This window comes from Bos grunniens, chromosome 19, assembly GCF_055505025.1.
Source record: "Bos grunniens cultivar Pamir isolate PY7600 chromosome 19, Bosgru_T2T1.0, whole genome shotgun sequence".
Lineage (NCBI taxonomy): Eukaryota > Metazoa > Chordata > Mammalia > Artiodactyla > Bovidae > Bos > Bos grunniens.
The window spans coordinates 13,138,726-13,165,485 of record NC_141183.1 but is presented as its reverse complement, the minus strand read 5'-3'; the positions used below and the strand labels follow the sequence as shown (position 1 = coordinate 13,165,485).

The window sequence follows — 26,760 nt, the reverse complement described above, 5'->3', positions numbered from 1 at the left end:
AGGCTTCTAAAATGAACATGAAGTTCTGTGGAAATAAGAAAACACACAACTGTAACATTCTCAGCCAGTCTGTAGCCTATGTCCACAGTCTGGGTGAAGCAGAGACACGGAGAAGCATCAAGAAGGGCAAAGGGGCGACCCATCCAGCCTTCCCCTGCAGATGGAAACCCCAGGCCATGCACAAGCCTGTGAGTGGGGTGCGAGTGTGTGGATGCTGTGTCACTGTGCTGGTTGGACAGCAAAGGGGCGGGGGGCGGTGTTAGGGAAATTAAGAAGAAGGAAGTCTTGTTCAGGTTTCAGAAGCTGGAGAGGTCTCTGACTGACTTCTGATCTTGCCTGGACTATGTGCATACTTGCAAACACACAAATTGTTACCAGCAAGTCAAGTGGCACTTTGGATAAGAAAGGGAACGGGGCTTGGATTTTCTTGAGCCCCTGGAGTTCTGGCCAACTCCCTGGGGTCTGGAAAATCTCCTGACTCACAAGGTGAAACAAACAACAATGTAAAAGGTGAAGGAAAACCAGAGCTGCATTGTTGCACACCCACGGATGATGGTATCAGCTGCATCCTGGGATTCCAAGCAGGAGCCTCCAAAACTGCAATTTGAAGTCTTACCTGGGTGATGCGGACCTTTTCCCAACTGGGACTCCATATGCTGTTACCAAGGGACCTTCCAGCTCTGTTTACGTCTGGATGTTGGTCGGCCCCATGTGGTGATGTATGTGCTGTTACTTTTCTCTATTGTTTCTATTTCTCTTCTTTTAAGGGCTGTATATTGAAATTAAGCCAAATAATCTTCTAGTAAATATTGAAAATGTTTATTGTGTGAAAAGTGGTTTCTTTTGTTAATGAATCCTTCAAACCAAAAACAAAAGTAAATCAGCAAAATGGTGAGGGGCGGGGATGGCTCCGAGGTCACCCAGCCAGATGTGATGCGGCACCATCCTTGAGGACTGTTTTACCTCTTTCTGTGACAACTGAGATTCTCTGCAATCTCAACTGACTGTCCTGGCAGAATTGGTGCCCATGAACGTTTCCTGCAATGCCGGGAAAAGTGATACTGCGGCGGGGGATGGTTTCCAAATTGGGTCCTGGAGCTCATCTTTGTACTAAGACTCCAGGAACAGTCATGCTTGTCTGGGGTTCATCCCTTGCCAGGCCGCATAGGACATGTGTGTGCTTACCACAGGGCATCCAACTCCGAGACACTGCGAGGCCAGTGCTGAGAAACTTCAAAACAGCCGAGTTCATGCCAGACTGGTGGGGCTCAGGGCCCCCACAGCTGGGTGTGGCCTCTCAGTGGACTCCAGCCTGGGTCAGGCCCCCTGAGAACTGGAGAAACAGAAGGTGCCGTGTCAGAGTCCAAGGCCCTGAATCCTCAGCCAAATGTCACTCTCATGTGGAGAAACCTCTGCAGCCTGTTCAGGGTCTGGTGTTGACTGGTTCACACCCTGGGCATCTTGCCCTGAAAATGACACTCTCTGCTCTAGCTTTCCAGTCGCCACCAGAAACATCCACGACTGAGCATCGTTTCTGCTTTGGCTCAGTCTCTTCATTCTTTCTGGAGCTGTTAGTAATTGCCCTCTGCTGGTCCTGCTCTTGCCCAGTATCATATTGGACACCTTCTGATCTGGGGGCGGGGTGGGGTGGGGCGCTCATCGGGTATCATACTTTTTGCCTTTGCATACTGTTCATGGGGTTCTCATGGTAAGAATACTGGGAGGAGTTTCCATTTCCTCCTCCAGTAGACCAATTTTGTCAGAACCCTTCACTATGTCCTGTCTCTCTTGGGTGGCCCCATGTGGCATGACTCACAGCTTCACTGAGTTACACAAGCCCCTTCACCACGACAGGGCTGGGATCCATGAAGGGGCTGAGAAGGTGTATGTGCCATAATCACGATGCTGGAGATTCTTAAAGGTGCTTTCTCAAACCCCTCAGCAGAGGCAGTGGCTGGTGTGCGCTCTTTTGGTGGACTATGCTTCTTGGGATTTGGTGGCAATTCCTTTTCATTCTTTCCTGATTCTGCAGAAAGAGAAATTGTAGGAGCAAGTCCTCGGAACACTCCAGCTTCTAGAAGCACAGTCTTCAGTACCCCGGCTCGTCTTTGCCACAGTAGAAAGGAGGCCACCATAGGGATGACTTGGGAGTGGGCTGGGTAATTGGCCTGGTGGGTGGAGGTCACACTCTAAAACACAATCTCTTTACACCCAAGTTTTCGAACAGATCGAGTAATGGGGCAGAGTGACACGCTTCCCTGTGGAGGGATGGGGCCTGCCTGGGGAGGAGGAAACATGACTTGTGCCAGCCAACCCACGCACGGCCGTTGGTTAAAGCTGAAGATTCTGCCTCTTTTTGGAAAGCAAGACTGTGGATGTTGGACTCTCTGGACTTTTGGGCTAAAACGTACTCACATACTCAGACCCAGACGACGCAGGAATTCTCTGTCAATTTAAATGCCATTCTCTCAGGAATCGAAGTTTAAAAGTCATTTATATCAATGGCTTAGGGAAATTGGATTTGTGGGTCGTAGAAGATGTTTCCCCTTTTGCAACAGTCTTATAATTAGGAAGGAGAAGGCAATGGCACCCCACTCCAGTACTCTTGCCTGGAAAATCCATGGACAGAGGAGCCTGGTAGGCTGCAGTCCACGGGGTTGCTAAGTCGGCACGACTGAGCGACTTCACTTTCACTTTTCTCTTTCATGCATTGGAGAAGGAAATGGCAACCCACTCCAGTATTCTTGCCTGGAGAATCCCAGGGACGGCGGAGCCTGGTGGGCTGCCGTCTATGGGGTCACACAGAGCCGGACACGACTGAAGCAACTTAGCATATAGTTAGGAAAATTGCTAAGAAAGAAGCTATTAAACCATGTACATGGTCTCCAATCTAAGCTACAGGCAAATGAGACAAGGAAGCTCATTGCCCAGGTGTTAGGAAACCAATACCGAGAGGACCAGGAATGCGGTGCAGGAGGTAATAGAATCACTCACTAATTAAAGCCATTGCTGCCCCCCCTCCCACCAGGCTTGGCTTCCAAGCCACGGCTGGAGGAAACAGGAGAGACAGGGTGGAAATGGCAAAAAGGGTCCAGGCTAGCTGCTGCCCTGATTCTGGTCACTTGTGTTTGAAGGAGGAGGAGGAACTTGCTGCTTTCGCAATAGGTTGCCAAGCTCCACATTTCTTCACTGTGATCTTGACACTCCAATGTATCGTGATCCCAATATATCCTGGTGGATCACGGTGGATTTTTTTAGACATGCATCCTAAGGCCTCCCTGTCTCTGGAAACCCTTCCACACCTGTGCCATTTGTGCCTTCTGCAGGGTGGCTCAGCAACTTACAGGTTCATCATGCCCTCGCCCTGGGGGTAAAGGTGTGCTTTCCAGGCTCCCCTAAGGAAACTGGTCAAAGGAGTGTCCCAAAATAAAACCTGACAGGGAAAGTGCATCAGATGTCGGATGGATGAGTTCTAGGAGGAGAGCGAGATGAAGAAAGGTTGTGAGTTGATGGCCAGGGCAGGACGGTGGCAGCAGCCAGCCCGAGGAATCACAGGAGACCTCACAGAGGGGCCTCAGCCCTGACGACCCCTTTTCCCTGGCCAACAGGTGGGGGCCCATTCCTCCAGCTCTGGTTTCCTTTTGTGTGTCCTGAGGCTCCAGTATCTTCCATCCCTCCAACCACTGGGACTCAGAACTGAAATAGAAACCCAAATCTCACTTTTCCACCATGAGGACAGGTTAACCTGAAGCCCCTCAAACACGAATCAGAAAGTCAGAAGGCTTTAGCTCTAATGAAAGAAAAACGTGAGTCCTCTGGGCGTCTCTGGCCTTGATTCCCGAGTGCTGTGCTGTGATCTGCCCTGACTGTGTGTCCTGCAGGGTGATAGAGCTCTGGCCAGTGATCAGCCCTTGAAGCTGGGGGCCCCTCTCCCTCTGGGTTCCAGCCACAGGGGAAGGTTTTGCCTCTGGGAGGGATGGCCCTAGACCTACCTGTGGAGTGGGGTTGGACCCACCTGAAACAAATCTGTGGCCACCAGGTTTGTGAGGTGTGGGCCAGCATGGGGCATGGCTCCTGGACACCTCCCCCCGTGTGGTCCAGGAGCAGCAGCAGCTGGTGAGCAGCACACAGCATCGCCGCTGTCCAGACCTGAAGAACAAAGCCACATGTGACCAGGTGCTCCAGGGATGCACAGGCAGGAGACAGGGTTGATCACAGCAGGCACGGTCCTGAGATCTGATGTGGTCTCCTGTGTGTTTATGAGCGGTGGACTGCCCTCTCTTCTGCAGCAGTGCTTAATTCTAAAATTAAATTCTGAAGTCCTCTGACAATTTTAACTCTAAACCTGTCTTGGAGCTTTATTCATTGTCTGACTCCAGGATAGCAGGGATCGCTCCCAGCCCTGTGGCTCCATGGCGTACACCATGTGAGCATACGTGAGCCCGTGTTTGTGAGAGCACCCGGCTGTGGGTCAAGTCGAGCCCGAGGGCAGTGGCCACCGTCATGGGGCAGGTGGGCTAACGGAAGTGCACGGTGAGCCCAGCAGGACAGCACCGGGTGCTTTGGGGCAACCTCCAGCCACACTGAGCTCCAAGGTCTAGTCACTCTGCAGAGCCTCAAAGCTGTCTAAGTAAAGACTAAACAAAAGACAAAAAAGAAAAAGATTCATGCAAGTTGTGTTGAAGTCTGTTTTGAGAAAAAGGTGTAGATCTGGGTTGGAAGAGACACGGGGCAAAAGTGACCCAGGCGCTCCCTATCCTCCGTGAACTGCCCTGCAACATGACAGTGACACTTGCAGCCAGGGCAGGCCCTGTGAGGTATAGTTCAGGCCAAGGCAGAAAAAGGAAAGACGACCTCAACAGACATTCAGTTCAGGTCAGTTCAGTCACTCAGTCGTGTCCAACTCTTTGTGACCCCATGAATCGCAGCACACCAGGCCTCCCTGTCCATCACCAAGTCCCGGAGTTTACTCAGACTCACGTCCATCGAGTCAGTGATGCCATCCAACCATCTCATCCTCTGTCTCCCCTTCTCCTCCTGCCCCCAATCCCTCCCAGCATCAGAGTCTTTTCCAATGAGTCAACTCTTCCCATGAGGCGGCCAAAGTACTAGAGTTTCAGCTTTAGCATCGGTTCTTCCAAAGAACACCCAGGACTGATCTCCTTTAGAATGGACTGGTTGGATCTCCTTGCAGTCCAAGAGACTGTCAAGAGTCTTCTCCAACACCACAGTTCAAAAGCATCAATTCTTCGGCGCTCAGCCTTCTTCACAGTCCAACTCTCACATCCATACATGACCACAGGAAAAACCATAGCCTTGACTAGATGGACTTTGTTGGCAAAGTAATGTCTCTGCTTTTGAATATGCTATCTAGGTTGGTCATAAATTTCCTTCCAAGGAGTAAGCGTCTTTTAATTTCATGGCTGCAGTCACCATCTGCAGTGATTTTTGAGCCCCAAAAATAAAGTCTGACACTGTTTCCACTGTTTCCCCATCTATTTCCCATGAAGTGATGGGACCGGATGCCATGATCTTCGTTTCCTGAATGTTGAGCTTTAAGCCAACTTTTTCACTCTCCACTTCCACTTTCATCAAGAGGCTTTTTAGTTCCTCTTCACTTTCTGCCACAAGGGTGGTGTCATCTGCATATCTGAGGTTATTGATATTTCTCCCAGCAATCTTGATTCCAGCTTGTGTTTCTTCCAGTCCAGCGTTTCTCATGATGTACTCTGCATATCAGTTAAATAAGCAGGGTGACAATATACACCTTGATGTACTCCTTGTCCTATTTGGAACCAGTCTGTTGTTCCATGTCCAGTTCTAACTGCTGCTTCCTGACCTGCATACAGATTTCTCAAGAGGCAAGTCAGGTGGTCTGGTATTCCCATCTCTTTCAGAATTTTCCACAGTCTATTGTAATCCACACAGTCAAAGGCTTTGGCATAGTCAATAAAGCAGAAATAGATGTTTTTCTGGAACTCTCTTGCTTTTTCCATGATCCAGCGGCTGTTGGCATTTGATCTCTGGTTCCTCTGCCTTTTCTAAAACCAGCTTGAACATCAGGAAGTTCACGGTTCACATATTGCTGAAGCCCGGCTTGGAGAATTTTGAGTGTTACTTTACTAGCCTGTGAGATGAGTGCAATTGTGCGGTAGTTTGAGCATTCTTTGGCATTGCCTTTCTTTGGGATTGGAATGCAAACTGACCTTTTCCAGTCCCGTGGCCACTGCTGAGTTTTCCAAATTTGCTGGCATATTGAGTGCAGCACTTTCACAGCATCAGGTTACTTTTATTCAGGCAAGGAGGGGCGACAGTCGGCCTAACGACCAGGCTGAGCTTGGAGAGGGATCAGGGAGGCTCCGTATTTATAGGGAGGTTTGTGGAGGTGATAAGGGAAACGGTAATCAGGCGGGATGTTTTGGGTAGTTTTTAGTTGAGATGGCATTGTAGTTGGGCAGGGGATGATAAGTCTTCCGGGCAGATGTAGGGGGTGAAAGGTTTCTGGACAGGGGGTGATAAGTCTTCTGGGCAGGTGTAGGGGGTGGAAGGTTTCTGGACAGGGGGTGATAAGTCCCAGATAGATGCAGCCAGCCTGGAGCATCAGGGCGGGACCTAAAGTTCTGTTTTGTTTTCTCTGAAGTTAGATGATTCAGCAAGGGCCTTTGAGACTCTTGTTTTCTTTTCTAGGCCCAAAAGACTCCTTCGTTCCAGACCCAAAATCATTTAAAAAAATGGGAAAAAGGGTGCCGTATCTCTCTGCTACTTCTTGCTGGATATGAGGCAATGATTTTGGGTCTGGAATGGAGGATCGTCCTAGGGCCCAGGGTCTCCTTTTTCTGAGCTTGGGGTGAGGCTCTCGAGAAGAAAAATGGTGTTGACTGATCTCAAGAGATGGCCTGAATCCGTTCTTGGAGAAACCTTTGAAAGAGATCGAAGAAACAGGGTCCAAATAAGAGGAATAGAATGATAAGTACCAGTGGTCCCAGGAGGGAGCAACCAAGGGAACTGCTTTCGGGGACTGTAAAGGTTTTGTAACTCTTTTCTGCGGCGTTCAATTCTGTCTAAGTTCTTTGACTCTGCCCTGGACTACGCCCGTTTCATTAACAAAATAGCACCACACTTCTCCTAGGAAAAGGCAGGTCCCTCCCTTTTCTGTGGTGAGAAGGTCCAGGGCTCGCCTATTTTGGAGGGCCACAGAAGCTAATGAGTTAATTGGTCTTTGGATTGAAAGGAAGGACTCCACTCCCTGCTCCATGTCTTCATTAAGTTCTTGGGACAGCTTGTAGTAGAATTGGGCAGAGGTCGAGCTGCCTCCAATCCGGTGCCTAGAGCTGCTGCTCTGCCAGTCCCAGTCAGGAGCGGGGCTATGACGGCTCGTCTTTTCCTGGGTAAAGTTCCCCTTGTGGGGAGACTCTTGTTCTCCCTCTTCTTCTTTGAGGAATGTTAGGCCCGGGGTCAGGAAGACCAAGATGCAAGGTCCAGGGGGTCCAACGGGAGACACGAGCATGTGCAGGTCCCGCAGAGAGAGAGGACTCCCGGATGGTGCAATTGTGTGTGCCGGTCCAGAGAAGACAATGGCACCCCACTCCATACTCTTGCCTGGAAAATCCCATGGATGGAGGAGCCTAGTAGGCTGCAGTCCATGGGGTCGCTAAGAGTCGGACACGACTGAGCGAGTAACTTTCACTTTTCACTTACATTCATTGGAGAAGGAAATGGAGACCCACTCCAGTGTTCTTGCCTGGAGAATCCCAGGGACGGGGGAAGCTGGTGGGCTGCGGTCTATGGGGTTGCACAGAATCGGACACAACTGAAGTGACATAGCAGACTTAGCAGAGAACCCAAGTGGAACAGAAGGAGGGAGTGGAGTTTGTAAGACCAGTGTAGTTGGGACTAGACTAGTTGATACAGGTTAGGTTTGAAGAGGCTGAGAGAAGGACATTGTCAGAGACTGGCCCAATGAGTTGTGTAGTTTTTTTTGGGAAGGGGAGGTATAGTTGCCCTGTGAAAGCCAGGTTGAAGGTAAAGGAATTGTTATGACGGTGAGGGAGACAGTGACATGCATATCTAAGACTGGGGTGTGTGTTGTGTGTACTGGAAGAATTGGAAGGAAGAGTTGAGAAGGCGGGTAACGTGTTGGTTGCCAGAGGGAGGTTTAGGACAGGCCGTAATTGGGAAAGGAGGTCTGGGCATTTATAAGGCTCAGGGGTCGCCTGTAACCTGGAAATTATGTTCTTGATGACTTGTTCTTGTTTCTTTTCCCGATTTTGATCTAATACCCCGCCCCCATCTAAAATACCCCCAGTGAGTAATGGGATAGAAACATACGTTTCTTCTATTTGGCTTATGGCAAGTACTCACGAAACTCCCTCTCTGTTGTACTCGAACAGTGAGTAGGGATTTGGACTTCCCGCCCCTGAGGTTCATGGTGCATGGTTTTGGAGCTGTATTATAACATGAGGAATGTACATAGGAATAAATGTCAGAGCAGGGGCAGGGAGTAGCCAGAAGGCTGGGTAGTGCAGCAAGGATGAGGAACAGAGGAGTCATGGGCTGTTAGTTAGGCAGTGCAGAGGAAATAGCACCCTTGGAGTAGAACACAGCTAGCAACGTAGGCGATACCCACGGAAAGACGAAGGCTGGGTGGCCAGTCCTGAGGGAGACAGTTACCTGGCCTATAGCAAGGATTAAGCTTAAGAGTGCTGTTATAGTTAGAGAGACAGGGAGAGGCCAGTCAGGGAGAGGGGGAAAGGCCCCAAGTTGGTGGTGGTTTGAATCTGACGAGGAACAGTGTTCATTAGGATGTAGAATGATGTAGAGAATGAGAGTAAAGAAATCAGTTTCGTCTGGAGTCAGGTTGCAGAAGGTTCCCTGGAGCCACAGTTGAGACACCAGTGTAGTCAGGTCTTTGGAGGAGGTTCCTGTCGGGGCGCTGGTCCAGAGGTCTTGTAGTATTTGGGTCAGGAACAGCTGTAGGTTGAGGAGAGTCCAGGTCATTCAGTGCCTTCTTGGATGGTGGACAGAGGTTGTCGCTGGGTGAATTTTAAGGAGGTGGGTCCTGTGAGGGAGACCCGATAGGTGTCATTTAAGGAGGGCAGCGCAGGATCGGAGGTGACCCGTTTTAGGCAAGACGGGTGTACCCAGGAGGTGACCTTCTCGAGTTTATCTGTAGTTGAGGTGTGGAGGATGATTTTGAATGGTCCCTGACACTTTGGGGTTAGGTCACCCTGGGGATTATCAGACAGACAGACCATGTCCCCAGTTTGTAAAGGAGGCAGGGAGGCTTGGGGGTCAGGGGCAGGCAAATTGTGGTTGAAGTATTTCCAGAGGCCATTGCGGAGTTCCGCCAGCAGAGGGGAGTGTAAGAAGCTTGGTATGGGAGGAGGTTCAGGGCTGCGTCCAGGAGGGAGCACGGGCCTCCACACATCACCTCAAAGGGGCTCAGCCCCAGGGGCTTTCTGGACAAAGCCCATATTCAGAGGAGAACACTTGGCACAAGTTTAGTCCAATCCAGATGTACTTCGAGGGTTAGTTTGGTAAGGATTTCTTTGATTTTTCTATTCATCCTTTCTACCTTTCCTGAGGACTGGGGACTGTATGGAATGTGAAATTTCCAGGGTATCTGTAAGAATTGGACAAGTTGTTGGGTGACCTTGGACATAAATTCTGGGCCATTATCAGACTGTAGGGATGAAGACAGGCCACACCTGGGGATAATTTTTGTGAGGGGGATTTGGGCCCCGGTGTGGGCTCTTGTGTTTCTGGTGGGGAATGCTTCTACCCACCCTGAAAAGGTGTCCACAAGGACCAGGAGGTATCTGACTCTGGACCGGGGGCATATGAGTACAGTCTATCTGCCAATCCTGTGTTGGGAGGCTGCCTCGCATTTGATGGGTTGGAAAGGATGTCGGTTTAAGGTTGGAATTGGGGTTAGTACGTTGACATGTTTGACAGGAGCAGGTAAGGTTATCTAAATATTGTTGGTCAGCATTGGATATGGGGAAGTGGTTACGGAGGAACTGTCGGAGTGTCTTGGATGAGGGAGGAAAAAGTGAGTGTAGATAAGAGAGGATTTCTGTGGTGGAGGGAGGGTCGGGTGGAGTCAGAGCTAGGATGACAGGGGACTGGAGGGAAGGATGGGACAGGGCTGTCTCCTTTCCTTCTGGTCTGCAGCATTGTTGTAGCTGATACGACACTTCCCTTTTGATGCCCCTACAGTGGAGGATGGCGGCTTTGTTTGGTAAGAGTGCTGCCTCTAGAAGTTTGTGGATCAGGTCTGAATTAATAATGGGGGGTCCCTTTTGGGTTAGGAAACCTCTTTCCCTCCATATTAGGATGTTTGAGTGAAGTATGCTATAGGCATATTTGGAGTCTGTGTGGATGTTAACCCTTAGATTTTTAGCCAGAGTTAAAGCTCTGGTGGCTTCCCAGTTAAAGGCTTCCCTGTTGGCTCAGAGAATAAAGTGTCTGCCTGCAATGCAGGAGACCAGGGTTCAATCCCTGGGTTGGGAAGATCCCCTGGAGAAGGAAATGGCAACCCACCCCAGTATTCCTGCTTGGAGAATCCCATGGACAGAGGAGCCTGGTGGGCTACAGTCCACGGGGTTGCAAAGTGTTGGACAGGACTGAGCGACTTCACACACACACTCAAAGCTCTGGTGAGAGCTATCAGTTCTGCCTGTTGGGAGGTGGTGTGAGGTGGCAGAGGTGAAGCTTCAGTTGTCTGGGTTCCGTGATTGTGACAAAGGTCCCCTGGATGATGGCGTATTCTGCTGCAAAGGGTGGGGAGTTTTGAGAGCTGCCATCAACGAACCAGTGTGGGGTGTCTGGGTCTAGGATGGGCTGATCTGTTAAATGTTGGAAGGGGTTTTGGGTGAGATCTACTGTTAGGCTGCAGCTATGTAGGAGGGAGTCTGTTGTAGAGCACGTGGGTAATAAGCTGGCGGGGTTAAGGGGAGAGCAGGGGGAGAATGAGAGCTGAGGGTCGAGGAGAAAAGTATGTAGGACCTGTACCCTGGAAGGGGGAAGGGAGAGGAAAGCCGGATGTGATAGTAAGTCTCCGAAGGTGTGTGGAGAACAGACTGCTAAAGGGGCATGCCTAGAGGGTTTATTTGCTTTGGGTACGAGGGCTGCGATAGCAGCCATGGTCTGTATACAGGGAGGCCAGCCCTTGGTCACCATGTCAAGCTGTTTTGACAGATAGGCTATGGGAGCCCAGGTGTCTCTGGCCCGCTGACACAGAAGTCCCAGGGCCTGTCCTTGGTTGGAGTGTGCAAAGAGAAAGAATAGTCTGGTATGATCTGGCAGGTGGAGAGTTGGCACTCGGAGGAGGCTCTGGTGAGCTGGCGAAGAGGATTGGCCAGCAAGGAGGGGTTAAAGAGGGGCTCATCCAGACATCCCTTAGTTGCCTTATAGAACGGCTTTGCAATGAGGGGGAAGTTAGGGATCCAGATGTGGAAAAAGTTGAGGAGGCCGAGGATAGACAGGAGCTCCCTTTTTGGTTTTGGAAGTGGACAGTTAATCAAGGCCTGGATTCTATCTGGGGGAATCGTTCTTTGTTGATGGGATATGGAGAGCCCCCGGTAGGTGACATTTGTCTGGGCTATTTTGGGCCTTAGATTGGGATACCCGATAACCCCAGGATCCCAGGGCCCCAAGGAGTTTGGCAGTATGTTGGAGGCAGAGTTTTCGGGTTGGGCTACAAAGGAGGAGGTCATCTACGTATTGGAGGAGATGACTAGGGGCTAGGTCGAGTGTCTGTAGGTCCTTTTGTAAACCTGTCCAAAAAAGTGGGGACTGTCTCTGAACCCCTGGGGGAGAACTGTCCATGTTAGTTGTTGGGAAACGTGAGTCTCTGGATCTTGCCAGGTGAAGGTGAAAAGGGGTTGGGAGAGGGGGTGGAGCAGGATGGTGAAAAAGGCTCTTTGAGATCTAATACTGTGAAGTGGGTGCAGTCGGGGGTATGGTAGACAAGGGTATAAGGGTTAGTGACTACTGGGAATGTCGATGTGATGGCCTCAATGACTTTCGCAGATCCTGGTCCCTTCCTTACTGCCAGAATAGGGGTGTTGTGTGGTGAATGGGTAGGAATTAGGATAGAGGCTTGAAGAAGACGGTCTACAATAGGCTTAAGTCCCTTGTGGGCCTCCGGGGTGAGAGAGTACTGTTGTTGGGTGATTATAGTCAAGGGGTCTTTTAGGGTAATGTGGACTGGGGGATGATGTTTGGCTATGGATAGATGAACAGTGTCCCAGACTTGGGGTTCTGAGGTGGGTAGATCCAAAGGAAGGTCAGGGTGAGGGATAGGGACCGTCCAGGTGCCATCTGCATGCAGAATATAGAGACTGTATCGAGAAGGGTATGGTCATAAAGACCCCCAATTTGGATAACAAACCTCTCCCTAGGCGTGCCATCGGGCACTGAGGCATTATGAGGAATGAGTGTATAAGGGTCAATTTTCCAAATTGACAGAGTAATGGAGGGCTGATTTTTGGCCTTAGGGGAATTCCAGAGACCCCCTTGATTGTGAGTTCTGAGTCTTGAGTTGGGCCAGAGTAGGAAGTTAAGAGAGAGAAAGTGGCTCCTGTGTCTACTATAAAAGAGGTCTTTTTTTCCAGCCACTACCCCATCCACCCTAAGTTCCGAGCTCATGTTTGGGTCACAGGCCGGGGGGTTGGAACCTGGGCCCCATCATTGGAACAATTCTTGTAGGGTTGGGCTGGGGTTCTGGGGAAAAGTGGGGATTTCCCCAGAGTCGCCAGGGCGTCCCTGCGGACACTCCATCTTCCAGTGTCCCCACTGGCCACAGTTTGGGCATGCTTTTGGCGGGCCGTGGGTGTGGGCATGCCTTTGCCCAGTGTCCTGAACTCGTTGCATTGGAAGCAGGGTCCGGGGATGGGGGGTCTTAAATCCCGTTCTGGGATGACTTGGGCCAGGCTGATCTCTTCCCTTAACTGCCGCTGCCAAAAAGCATATTTAGCTTTTCTCTCACGTTCTTTTTCTCTCTTAGCCTCCTCCTCTCTATTATTGAACACCTTGAAGCCTACTTCTAGAAGGTCTCTTTGGGGGGTCTCAGGGCCCTTTTCTAGTTGTCGAAGCTTGCGTCTGATGTCAGGGGCGGACTGGCTGATGAATTGAGTGTGAAGGTAGAGTAAGCCAGCAGGGGTGGTGATATCTAGGTTGGTATACTTCTGGACTGCCTCTGTGAGGTGGGCCGAGAATAAGGCTGGATTTTCGTCTGCCCCTTCGGTGATTTTCCTGACTTTATCATAATTGACGTGGATAGGAGTATTTTCCTGCATCCCTTCTAGAATGCAGGTAATCATATGATTCTCCTGATACCTGGGTCACTGGGCTGGTAAGTCCAGTGGGGATCTAACGGAGGCACCGCCTCATCAGCACCTGGGCTCTCCCCATCTTGGTTTTGTAAATGATCAGCATGGGCTTTTGCTGCTTGCCAGATATGGTCTTTTTCATCAGGGGTGAGAGTGGCATTTAGGATATAATAGACGTCACTCCATGTGAGGTTATAGGCCTGGGAGAGTCTCAGGAATTCTTTGCTGGATCTGGTAGGATTTTCAGAAAACGATCCTAACTTTTCTTCTATCTGGCTCATATCTGACAATGAAAATGGCACGTGGACTCGGGTGGGGCCCTCTGGTCCTGCCACCTCTCTCAGGGGATCGTGTTGGGTACATGACTGTGTGGCAGGGGGGGGATGCAAGGGGGGAGGGGGGTCGGGGAGATGGGGTAGTGGGGTTGAGGGGGAGTCAGGAGAGGTTTCTGGGCCAGTAGGAGCGTTGGATATAGGGGAAGGAGAGTTGGCGGGTGGTGGGTAGAGAAGGGGCTCGGAAGGTCACGGTCTGAGGTTAGTTGAGGAAGAGCCCGTTTGCTTGGGAGACAAGGTGCACAGAAGGACTTCGTGGGTGGAGCAGACCTTGCATAGGGAGGGCCTGCTCCAAAGGGCCCAAAAGGCTTGGGCATATGGGACCTCCGACCACTTGCCATTCTGTTTAAGGAAGTTGATGAGATTTTGAAGAATGTTCAAGTCAAATGTGCTGACTTCAGGCCAGCGGTCTTGATTGTCTAATTGGTATTGAGGCCAAGTCTGTGTACAGAGTTGTTTTAAATGGTTAGCTTTGAGTTTAGTGAGTGACAGTGGTTTGAGATTTTTGAGAACACAGGTCAGAGGGGAATCTTTTGGGACGGATTGGCCAGACCCCATAATTGAAAGGCAAGCAGAGGCTCCTATTGAGAGCTTGATTCTCACCGGTAGTCGCAATAGGAGTTATGAGAAGAGAGCTCTGTGTCGAGGTGGAGCGTCCCCCACTGTCGTCTACAGAGTGCCCCTGGGCTGGGGGTCCCCGGGACCTGGAGAGGACTGAGTTCTAGGGCGCCTACTGAACACCGTCCGGATCTTACCTTAATCTAGGGGCTGGCTTGAGTGGAGTGTTGCATGTAGAGCAGTCGAATGGCAGGAGTTCTCTATTCTGGAGGTCGTCAGAAAGAGAGAGAGAGGGAAAGGGGGTAGAGCCGAGGCCTGGGGGTACGCAAAGCACCAATAAAGCCTTAGGCCAAGGCTTGAACCCCTCACGAAGGCACTAGTGTCCCGGAGGGGAACTTGAGCCCTGGCAGAAAAGTGAGCTCGGAGGATGTTCACGCTCCCAGATTCTTGGAAAAGGGAAAACATGAGAGTGAGGGAGAGTGAGAGGGAGTGAGACGAGTGCCTCGCCCCTTCCAGGTTTCGGCACCAAGAACGTAAGGTATAGTTCAGGCCGAGGCAGAGAGAGGAAAGACGAGCTCAACAGAAGTAGGTTACCTTCATTCAGGCAAGGAGGGGCGACAGTCGGCCTAAGCACCAGGCTGAGAGCCAGAGGGACCAGGGAGGCTCCATATTTATAGGGAGGTTTGTGGAAGCGATAAGGGAAACGTTAATCAGGCGGGTTGTTTTGGGTATTCTTTAGTTGAGATGGCATTTGTAGTTGGGCAGGGGGTGATAAGTCTTCTGGGCAGGTGTAGGGGGTGGAAGGTTTCTGGACAGGGGGTGATAAGTCCCAGATAGATGCAACCGGCCTGGAGCATCAGGGCGGGACCTAAAGTTCTGCCTGTTTTCTCTGAAGTTAGATGATTCAGCAAGGGCCTTTGAGACTGTTGTTTTCTTTTCTAGGCCCAAAAGACTCCTTCAGGCCCAAGTGTGATTCTGACGATGACAGTGTCACCAGTTGGAGGGGCCTCTGGCTGCCTGGACCCCTGAATGACCGTGTGGCACAGGCCCCCTGCACAGGCTGCCAGGGTAAGTCTGCTGCTGCTGCTGCTGCTGCTAAGTCGCTTCAGTTGTGTCCGACTCTGTGCGACCCCATAGACGGCAGCCCTCCAGGCTCCCCGGTCCCTGGGATTCTCCAGGCAGGAACACAGGGTAGGGCTGGAGGCCCCTGTTTCCACGGATCCCCCACCGCAGACCATCACCAGGAGGCCCCTCTTCCAGCAGAGGGCACGGGCAGCTGAGAGGAGACCTGGTCAGGTGTATATGTGCATGGGGGATCACCAGCATATGAGTCTCCCTCACCCTGAGCAGACCCTCAGACCAGGGCCCCCAGGCATGCTGACTCAGACCTGCCAACTTGGGGCCCAGTTGAGAATGGTATTCCGCCTCCCCCGACCACCCCCGATAGCAGCTGCCTAGAAGGCCTGTCCAGTTAGAGCCAGACATGAAACAACAGACTGGTTCCAAATTGGGAAAGGAGTACGTCAAGGCTGTATATTGTCACCCTGCTTATTTAACTTATACGCAGAGTACATAGAGCAAAATGCTGGGCTGGTTGAAGCACAAGCCAAAATCAAGATTTCCGGGGAGAAATATCAATAATCTCAGATATGCAGATGACATCACCCTTATGGCAGAAAGCGAACGGGAACTAAAGAGCCTTTTGATGAAACTGAAAAAGAGAATGAAAAAGCTGGCTAAAAACAAGACATACAAAAAACTAAGATCTTGCCTGCCTCCCAGACGTCTCAGCTTTTCGCAGGATAGCCCTCACAGGGACAAGGAGGCAGGAGGCTGGGCTGCTCCGAGGGCTGGCCATTCTGTCAAGGCCCCTGCCTAGTCCCTAGTCTGGCTTCTGAGACAGGATGACCTCCCGCTCCCGACAAGTGCCTTCCCCACCCACCTCCCCTCTCCCTAGCAGAGTGCAAGCCAGAGACGTGCAGGAGGGATGACTATTTCAGGCCCAAGACCACTTCATTGGTTGCGGGTCCACATGTTCCTCTGTGTGTGTGTGAGTGGCTCAGTCATGTCCAACTCTTAGTGACCCCATGGACTGTCGCCTGCCAGGCTTCTCTGCCCACAGACTTCTCCAGGCAAGAATACCGGAGTGGGTTGCCATTCCCTCTTCCAGGGGTTCTTCCCGACCCAGGGAGGGAAACTGAGTCTCCTACATTGCAGGCAGAGTCTTTACCATCTGAGCCACCAGGGAATCCCATCTGCTCCTTTAGTAGCAAACAATCCCCACATTCTTTTAGTCTCTGAATGCTTTTTTGAACCCTTTATCAGCTGAGCCAGTGAAAATCCAACAAGGAAATGACAACTGGGTGGCTGATACTCCATGCGCAACAACGATGGAGTGATGCCGGGAGCCTCCACGGGAGATCCCACCCATGACAAAGGTCATGCGGAAGAGACCTGACAGGCAAAGGCGGATCGGGCCTCAAGGGACCCCCTGAACCTGCTGGAGCATCTACCCCAAAACCAGAATCTGTCTGCCTTACTATTTTGTGCCTTTCACCAACTCTTCTGACATTAACAGGAGGTTATCCCCGATCACCTTTCTCTGCAAAAAGTCAATTTAGGGCTTTAGTTAAGAAGTCTCTTGGACACAAAAGGAATATTTCTATTTTAACCCCTCTGTTGGCATTCTAGCTTGCCTGACAGGTTTATCCATACTCTTGCAATTAACACACATGATTGTTCACAACTCCCCAACCTTGAAAGGCACGGGAAGCCAAAACATTCTAAAAGTCCTAATGAGCATAGAGTCCTTTAAGGGGTGAACAATTATTAGAATAGATAGTACTGGTAAAGGGCCTCATTATTGGGCCAGTGCTTGCTGCCGAGTGCCCATATCCCTTACCCACTGTGCACCTGGGAGTGATTGGTTAACGTAGTTGGAATGTAAGAAAAACAAGCAGCAGCCTTGGAATTACCCACATCAGACCTTTGAGCTAATTGGTTCTTTCTTTGTTGTGACCCACTGCACCTTTGCTCCGTGAGAATGTAACTCTGTTTAGTATTTTCTGAGGCTGGGAGAAATATAAAGAAAAAACACTTCAAGGGAAAATAAGTTTTCTGGCTGAGCAGCCTTTATCAAAAAAGGGTCATAAAATGTCCACGTGCCTCCAAGGCCAGAAGATATTGTACACAACATTGTTTATGGGAAAGGTGTGCAGAAAAAATCCTGGTTTTGATAAAGACAAAACAGATGTAATGTTTGGGCTGACTCTGTATGACTTTGCATCTTTCATTTCCTTCTATGTACAAGTCAAGGTATAAAAGTTCCTTTTGAAAATAAAGTTATGGGCCTCGCTCACGGAAGCTTGGTCTCCCTGTGTCGTTCTTTTTTTTCCTTTTCCCTCCTTTTCTCTCTGTTGTTCTTTCAGGATGACTCCTTGGAACACAGGAACTTTATTGGCTTTCTGTGTTTATCAAGAAAGATCAAGCCCTGCTCTCCACTTTGCTATCCTTATTGCCTAGGCCATCATCCTGAGGGTACCCCTGGATCCTGCTGGGGCTGGACCCCGGCAGAGTGAAGGAGTGTGGGTCCTCCAATAACATGCCACCAGTCAAGTCCTGAGATTTTGTGCCAAATGGCAACAAACCGGGTTTTGTGACTAGTGTGCATATTTTATGAAGCAGGTGGGACTCAGTGCTCTCCAAAAACCTTACTCCCCTCCTTAATTTAGCAGTTTGCCTCCAAAAGCTTCCCAGGTGACTCAGAGATAAAGAATCTGTCTACCCAGCAAGAGAGGCAAGTTTGGTCCCTGGGTGGGGAAGACCCCTGGAGAAGGGAATGGCAACACACTCCAGGATTCTTGCCTGGGAAATCTCAGGGACGGAGGAGCCTGATGGTCTACCGTCCATGGCGTCTTAAAAGAGTTGGACCCAACTCAGCAAATAAAAGAGCAGCAGCCACCTCCAAAGTGGGGAGGGGCTGGGGACCCGGCTCTGTAAACACGTGATCCTCCACCCCAGGGACACCCATAGCTGTTGATCAACATTCACGGAGAACCCACTGTGCTCAGAATGGCTGGCCTTCACACCATGGGAGAGCAGGGACCTCGTAAGAACAAAACACCCTTGTTTACTGACCCCTCGAAGAAGCGAACTGCACGCTCTCTCCCTCCCTCACCCCCACCCCAGGGGGCCCAGCCTCAGTGTGGACAGTCCCCTGGGGTTCCCATGAAGCCTGAGCAGCCGGCTGGGCTCTGCTCTCAGCCTGTGGACCTCCCCCTCAGGCTGACTCTGGCACATTCCAGAAGGTGGGGACCTGAACCCTCAGGTGTGTGCTGACCAGCTGACGCCCAGGATTCTGGACCTGTCCCCAGGGCACCTGCCCTCAGCCTCCTGCTCACAGCCCTCCTTGGGGCCCCTTGTGGGAAAACACCCAATTTTAAACTTTGACCCTCAGTCACTCTCAGACCTGGTGGCCTCTGGCCTGTATATTCTAGCCCTGGGCCTGGAAGCCTCTACCAGGAGAGGAGGTCAGAGTTCAAATGAGGATGTAGAGGAAGTAAGCACTGCCCCAGGGTTGGGGTGAAGAGTGGGAGGACGGGAGGGGCATCTGTGTTCCTGGAGTGTCCTGGCGCTGAGGGCCAATCTTCTCAGGCCAGGAGGGTGGGAAGACCCTTGAACCTTCTGACCCCTACTCAAGGCTGAGTGAGCCTCTGAACAGGGTGGCTTTGGGGGAGTGTTTTGGGGGGATGCAGTTGACTAAAAGAAAATCACACAGTGAGAGAGCTATGATGGAGTGAGAGAATCCATCCCAAGAGATGGGGGAGGCCAGTTCGTGGGGCTTCTGGCCAGGAGTACAGGTGGGCTTTCCTGGTGCTCTAGTGGTAAAGAACCCGCCTACCAGTGTAGGAACCGTAAGAGACCTGGGTTTGATCTCTGGGTTAGCAAGATCCCCTGAGGAGGGCATGGCAACCCACCCCAGTATTCTTGCCTGGAGAATCCCATGGACAGAGGAGCCTGGCGGGGTACAGGCCATAGGGTCACAGAGTCGGACACGACTGAAATGACTTGGCACATACAGATGGTCAAGGATACATCTGGGCGAAGGTGACTCTACTGCTTGCCACAGAGAACAGATATATCACAAGTTAAGGGTGAGGGTGCTTTTCTTTTGTGGGAAAACGCAAGCAGGTGGGGTCAGTGAAATTCTTCCTGAGTCACGCATCTAATCATCTGACAGGCTGCTTGTCCGGATACACAGAGTCCGTTAACGTCTCTAATTCCTGTCTGAGCACAGAAGTGCACTGTGAGTCCGCGGCTGCAGCGGATCAACCTTTGCAGAACAGGGCAGTGAGCAAGACACTCTGTGCTCCTCTTTTGTGTGCAGGGTCAAGCCCAGCAGGCTGCAGCCCTCAGCTGAGTCACTCAGGCATGGCCCCTAGGCCTTGGTGACCATCCAGGAGCCCCTCCTCTTCTCCAGATGGTCTTGGAGTGACCTTCCACCCAGGAAAGGCAGCATGGTGGTGCCAGGGTCCCACAGCCCTCCCCTGGGAAAGGCCAGGGATGGGTCGAAGGGGGAGATGATGGCCTTCAAAGGACCCAGGGTTTTGCACTTAGAGCCCGTGGGCATTTCAGCCTGGCCCCAGCCCTTCCACCCACTGCCCCGGGGCCTTGGGGAAGCCTGAGATAGCCAAGGAGGGATCATTCTACTGTCCCTTCTCCTCCCGTCAACCATGCTCTAACCTAATAAAAATTGCTGTTTATTCTTAAAGAACACAGTTTTCTCTGATTACTTGAGCACAGGACTGTTGTAGAAATTCTGGAGGGAAAAAAGCTGAAGAAGCTATAAAAACCTGTAGTTCCCGGACTCAGACTTACTTCCTGATGACATTCTATGTTGGTCTAGCTTTTCTGGAAGTATATGTTTCCATGGATTCAAAAGGAAGGGGCTTCCCAGGTGGCACTAGAACCTGCCTGCCAATTCAGGAGCTATAAGCACATGCAGGCTTCCCGGATCGGGAAGATCTCCTGGAGGATCTCATGGAAACCCACTTCAGAATTCTTGCCTGGGAAATCCCATGGACAGAGGAGCCTGGCAGGCTGCATGCCAGTGGGTCCCAAAGAGTCAGACGCCATTGAAACGACTTAGCATGCAGGCAGGTGCGCATTCAAAGGGAAAACGGGACGATGCTGTCTGCACAGTTGGGGGTTTGGGCTGCCTGGTTCTGCTGATGCCCCGACAGTACTGTCAGATGTGCCCAGGCTTCACCACAGCCCCTCAGTCCACACAAGACACGTCCACACACAGGAGCTGTGTATGGAACCTGTAACTGATGCAGCTGCGGTCACAGGAGCGCCCCAACCAGATCCTCCGCTTCCCCACAGACCCTCAGGTGGTCCCAGGAGCACTGGCTCCTCCAGGCTCAGCGGCACTTCCAGGAGCAGGGCCCCTCTCTGCCACACGACAGACCCCAGGGACCCTCCCCCTCAACGACCATTTTAAGCAGCCCCTGAAGAAGGTCTTTCCCAGCTCCTGCCTCCCCCAGGAACAGCTGAGGAGTCTCCCTCTGTCTGCAGTGCTCTTTCTGAGATGCCTCTCGGAAACTCCCTTGGAGGGAGGGCATGTCCCGGGATCAGAAGGAGCCACATCTTGGGCCCTGGCCTGACCTCTCTTTGGTCTGGGTTTCGAGTCTTCTCAGAGAAGCATCCTGATTCTCGGGTAATTCTGGATATGGAGGCAGAAAGTTGAAAGGAGAGAGCAGACTCTGTGTGTGAAGGTTCCTCCACCACCTTCTCTGGGGGTCACATGGGGTGACTGGGCCAAGAGAGAGCCGGAAGCTGGGGCATGTGGGCCACTCTCAGGCTCAGTGGGATGAAGGGAAGCCTCTTTGAAGGGCTCTAACTTTTATGTATGTTTTTGTAACTGCATGTCCCTCCCGGGCCTGCTGGTCCAGGGACTTCCCAGGATTGGGGCATAAGCCTCACCCTTCCTGGCACTGATTCCCACTCAGCCCTCCACAAATGTTTGTTAAATAAACAAGAGTTGATTTGGCAAAGAATTCACAATGTTAGAACAGAGTACTTTAAACAAATCAATAAATAACAACACAAAATCAACAAATCAACACAAAAATGGACTTATCCTGCCCCCCAAGTTCCCGTGCCAGGGATGCCTCTCACCTTACAGGTGAGGATTCTGTGGGGAGCAGGTTTGAACACCCCAAGTCATCTGGCACCCTGGCAGTTTCTGAGGGTGTTCCCCCAGGGCCCAGAGTAGCCAGGCCAGTCCCCCAGGAAGGTCTGAGTTGGCTCAGGGACTCACATCTGGTATCCCCAGCTCCTATGCCTGCAGCCCCACCGGTGACTTTCCTGCCACAACCCTGGGTGATGCCAGGGAGCTCGTCACATTTGCACAGGACTTGCCTTCCGAGGTAAACACCTGACTGGGCCCCACAGGGGGCAGGACACCCACTCTGCGCTTAGAGGCATTAGAATAAGGGGGACTGTGCTCTTTGGGGACCAGGGGGAAGCTCAGGCTGGTAAGCCTGTTTGGAGGCAGGGGGACAGCAGCAGGATGGGTGTTTAACTGAGGAAAGTGGGCAGGCGGTGCCTCAGTCAGGGCCACCGAGGGATGGGGCCACCAAACCCCTCATGGCACTGTGCCTCCTGTACATAAACGCACTGCTTGTGAGCACACCAGAGGATTCCCTCTCGGGATACTATCCCCGGAGACTTGCTTTCTGTTTACCTCTTATTTCACTTCTATGCAGAGTACATCATGCTAATTGCCGGGCTGGATGAAGCACAAGCTGGAGTCAAGACTGTTGGAAGAAATACCAACAACCTCATAGATGCAGATGATACCACTCTAAATGGCAGAAAGTGAAGAGGAACCAAAGACCCTCCTGATGAGGGTGAAGGAGGAGAGTGAAAAAGCTGGCTTAAAACTCAATTTTCATAAACTAAGACCATAGCATCTGATCCCATCACTTCATGGCAAAGAAAGGGAAAAAATGGAAGCAATGACAGATTTTCTGTTCTTGGGCTCCAAATTCACTGTGATGGTGACTGCAGCCATGAAATTAAAAGACACTTGCTTCTTTCAGAAGGAAGGAAAGCTATGCCCAACCTACACAGCATGTTCAAAAGCAGAGACATCACTTGCTGACAAAGTTCCATATAGTCAAAGCTATGGTTTTTTCAGTAGTCATGGACAGATGTGAGAGTTGGACCATAAAAAGCTGAGTGCTGAAGAATTGATGCTTTTGAATGGTGGTGCTGGAGAAGACTCTTGAGAGTCCCTTGGACAGCAAGGAGATCAAACCAGCCAATCCTAAAGGAAATCAACCCTGAATATTCACTGGAAGAACTAATGCTGAGCTGAAGCTCTAATACATCGGCCACCTGATGCGAAGAGCTGACTCACTGGAAAAGACCCTGATGCTGGGAAAGATTGAAGTCAAAGGAGGAGGCAGCAGAGGATGCGGTGTTTGGACAGCATCACTGACTCAATGGACACAAATCTGAGCGAGCTCTGGGAGATGGTGAAGGATGGGGAGTCTGGCATGCTGCTGCCCATGGGGGTCACAGAGTCAGACACAACTTAGCAACCCAACAACAACAGCTTTTGTAAATGCTAGGCAATGAACAGGTTGTCAGGATGAGGGGGAAACAGTGCTCTAATGTTTAAATCACCTAGTGAGCCCTTCCCCTTCCAGGAAGAGCTGCCTCCCCCTGGCTACTGTGGCCACTGAGTCTCCGTTCCTGTTGCCCCATCAGCAAGGTGACCTCAAGTACACTGACAGGGCTTGTCCCCAGAGGGGAGAGGAGACCGTCCAGTCGGCGGTGGCCTGCGCGCCAGGGTCTGGGCAGCTCGGAGGCATCAGGGACCCTGGAAGGAGCTGTGGGGACCACGTGGCTCAGCCAGACTGGCGGAGCCCACCTCCTCCCTGACTCTGAGGGGCCACTGCAGGAGTTAGACCCTCAGGACCAAGTTACTCAATGCATGGCGGGGGCGGGGCCAGAGCCAGACCTACCTCATGATCCCTGAAGCAGCAACAAGCACCCCAGTTATAAGCACTTCCATAAGTATAGTGTTATACTATTTTGAAGAAAATAAAAGAACGTTCAGATAAAGGGAAAGGCATATCTGGGAATTGGTTGCGGAAGGATGAATACTGATAATGTGATTCTTTCAAAAAATGAAGTGTAAAGACAAATAATTCCCAAGAGCACTGAAGGCTGGGGCAGCTGGGGACAAAATAACCCGATGTTGGAGGAATGCAGCCATTTCAGAAAGCAAACATCATGCTTCCGGGTGACTCCATCACAAAGAGAAATACTAACAGGTCAAGAATTTTAGTCTTACATTTTAAAACATAAATATGTCTAATACAAGAAAGTTCCCTGGTCTCTAGTGAAAAGGATTTGACACTTTCCCTGCCGTGCCCTGGGTCCAATCCCTAGTTGAGGAATTGAGATCCAACAAGCCACGTGGCACGGCCAGCTTGGCTGAAAACATTCTGGACCTGAGACTGAAAAGACTGTGACGTGAATGCTGACATCTGGACTGCAGGAGCCCTAGGGAGATCACTGAAAAAGAAGAGGAAGGATGTGCATTTCTTGGAGTTTAGAAAAAGAAGAAAAGAAAATGCAAGATTTTGGTTGGAAGGGGGATATAGGCACTAGGGTGAGGAAGTAAGTAAACACTCCCCTCTCCTAACCAAGGGCTTCCCAGGTGGCTCAGTGGTAGAGAATCTGCCTGACAAAGCAGGAGATGCAGGAGGCATGGGCTCAATGCCTGGATCAGGACGATCTGCTGGCCGAGGAAATGGCAACCCTCTCCAGTATTCCTGCCTGGAGAATCCCATGGATAGAAGAGCCTGGTGGGCTGCAGTCCACGGGGTCACAAAACACCAGACACGACTCAGCAACTGAGCCCAGCACAGCACTCCTCACCAGAGACAAGAGGAAAAGTTTAAATCTTCCCCACAAGGATGATGTACGTAGGAATGAGCACAAGCGGATTCTTCCTCAGCTGCTCTGGAAATAAGGCGACACTGGACCAGGGCTTTCGAAATATTGAGGAAACGAGAAGCCAGGATTCTGGGGCTGTGAACGCAGCCTCAAAGCTCACAAACACAAAGCCCTGTTTAAACACACCTTTAGGCCCATGAGCCCTTGGAGGGTCTGCACTCCGAGACCTGCCCTTCAGTGGGGGTGCCGAGTGTCTGAGATGCCAGCAGACATGTGTTCATGAACATGGCCACATGCCTCGGGGAAGCTGCTCAACCAGAAAGAGAGAATACAAGTCTACACATGTCAGCATAGGATGGGTGAGGGCTGGTCCACGAGGATCCCACCCACACCAGCACTGTCTCTGCCCACCTGCCGAGGATTTGCCCAGCCTGGGTCCACAGCCTATGGGACCTCTCCCCTAGTGGCCACAGATACCTCTTTGCCCCTTACTCTGCTCTACACCCTGCCAGCAGGTCACTTTAGGTTCTAGTGGAAGGGGACAGTCCACATGGCACTCAGTTGGCACTGCGGACCTCTGGGCTTCCTCACCCCACCTCCAAACCATCAATAACCATGGGGTCTCCCTTCTCCATACACCTTCGAGGCTTCTGCTCCCTCATGGAAGGACCTTCAGACTCACTGTCCCCACCCCACTCCTGCCTTCCAGGGGGCTTTATTGGAAGTGCAGGTCTGATGAGGGACATCCTACACTGAACAGAGACAAACTCTTTCTCCTGCCCCCAACCCCTGCCACAGCATCCCTGCTGGGTCTCTCTCTCCCAGGCTCTCTCCTCGGGGGTGCTGGAACACAGCCAGGCCCAGCCCTGCACGTGCCCCTTTGTCTCTGGTCACCCTTGGCTCATGACTCCGCTGCCCCAGGTGTGAGCTCCCAGGACACATGCTGCCCGCAGCTGAGGCTGCACACCTGCCCCTCTGCCACAAGGAAGATGGAGCTGGGAGGGTGTACGAAGGCAGGCTAGGCAGCGGGATGACGACAGCAGCCTTCCTCTGGGTCTGCAGGAAATCTGGGCGCTGCTGGCGAGAGCCTGGAAGCTAGCGAGGCTGGACGTGGACCAAGGACTCCGGGTTCAACTCAACAGCAGCTGCTTGCCTCCAGCAATTTGAAAAAAATGGAGCCTGGAGTCGAACAAAGAACAAAGAGTTGAAACACCTCTGTCCTTCCCCGCCCTTGTGACTCTCACACATTGCCCTTATTCCCCACTTTCAGAGTCTCAAAGAGAGACTTCTATCTTAGTGATTTTTATAAGCACCAAAACCATTTGTACAAGAGAAACATACACACCCCTGCAAGGACACTCCCGGGTTCCAGCACTTCTCTGAGGTCAGCACCTATTGGACTCTACCTTCTGGGAATGAGGGCACTCAGGTATGCCCCAGGGACACCTGTTTTGGCCACAGAGTGTCTCTATACCCAGCCTGCTAGGACCCTCCATGGGGAGGGAGCTGGGAAGAGGGGCTCCTTCTGCTCAAGGGCTAATGAAGGACAATTTATACTTTAAACTCTTTACCACTTGCTCCTACTCACTCTCGCTCCTTATCCCTGCCTGTGTCCCCAGCATGATTTCTATCTAGGTGGACCCAACTTGCATTTCTGAAAGCTGGAATCAGGCTCTGAGGATTCTCAATGGGCAGAGCTCAGCCCAGTGTCTGTGTGGGGGTGATACACACAGCAGGGGACAGGCAGGTCCCCAGATCCACACAGGGGGGTGAACACACCCGGCTCCCCAAAGGAGGATCTATTCAGACAGAGCTTGAAAGGGGAGAACTCAAGAACTGGCTCTCCTGGAAAACTGCCACCTACCAGTTTCTTTACAATGATCATCTAATGCCCTACACCTAATAAAAATATAATAAGGAATTCACTGTCAAGAAACTCATCTTTTCCCCTGAACTCAGGGCAGTTCCTGAAATTCAAGTTCAGTTCAGTTCAGTTCAGTCGCTCAGTTGTGTCTGACTCTTTGCGACCCCATGAACCGCATTTGCCAGGCCTCCCTGTCCATAACCAAGTCCCGGAGTCCACCCAATCCCATGTTCACTGTGTTGGTGATGCCATCCAAGCATCTCATCCTCTGTCGTCCCCTTCTCCACCTGCCTTCAATCTTTCCCAGTATCAGGGTCTTTTCAAATGAGTCAGCTCTCCACATCAGGTGGCCAAAGTATTGGAGTTTCAGCTTCAACATCAGTCCCTCCAATGAACACCCAGGACTGATCTCCTTTAGGATGGACTGGTTGGATCTCCTTTACATCCAAGGGACTTTCAAGAGTCTTGTCAGCACCACAGTTAAAAGTATCAATTCTTCTCCACTCAGCCTTCTTTATAGTCCAACTCTCCCATCTATACATGACTACTAGAAAAACCATAGCGTTGACTAGTCAGACCTTTCTTGTCAAAGTAATGTCTCTGCTTTTATGGGAAACTCGAGTGACTTCCCATAACTTGAGGTTTCCTTCCTGAATACTGGACCTGGCTATCAGACCTGAGGTGCATGGATTTTGAA

At 51.2% G+C, this 26,760-nt stretch overlaps 1 long non-coding RNA gene across 2 annotated transcripts; it reads left to right on the top strand.

The window, feature by feature from the left end:
* LOC147351293 (uncharacterized) lies at nucleotides 1-26,120 on the top strand. Of its 2 annotated transcripts, none has more exons than XR_015147377.1 (3): nucleotides 1-719; nucleotides 15,167-15,292; nucleotides 16,550-17,587. It is a non-coding gene; the product is annotated as an uncharacterized LOC147351293 (long non-coding RNA). The 2 variants fall into 2 exon arrangements; XR_015147378.1 differs by lacking the exon at nucleotides 16,550-17,587 and adding an exon at nucleotides 21,994-26,120 and having other exon boundaries at nucleotides 34-719.
* The last annotated feature ends 640 nt before the right edge of the window (nucleotides 26,121-26,760 follow it).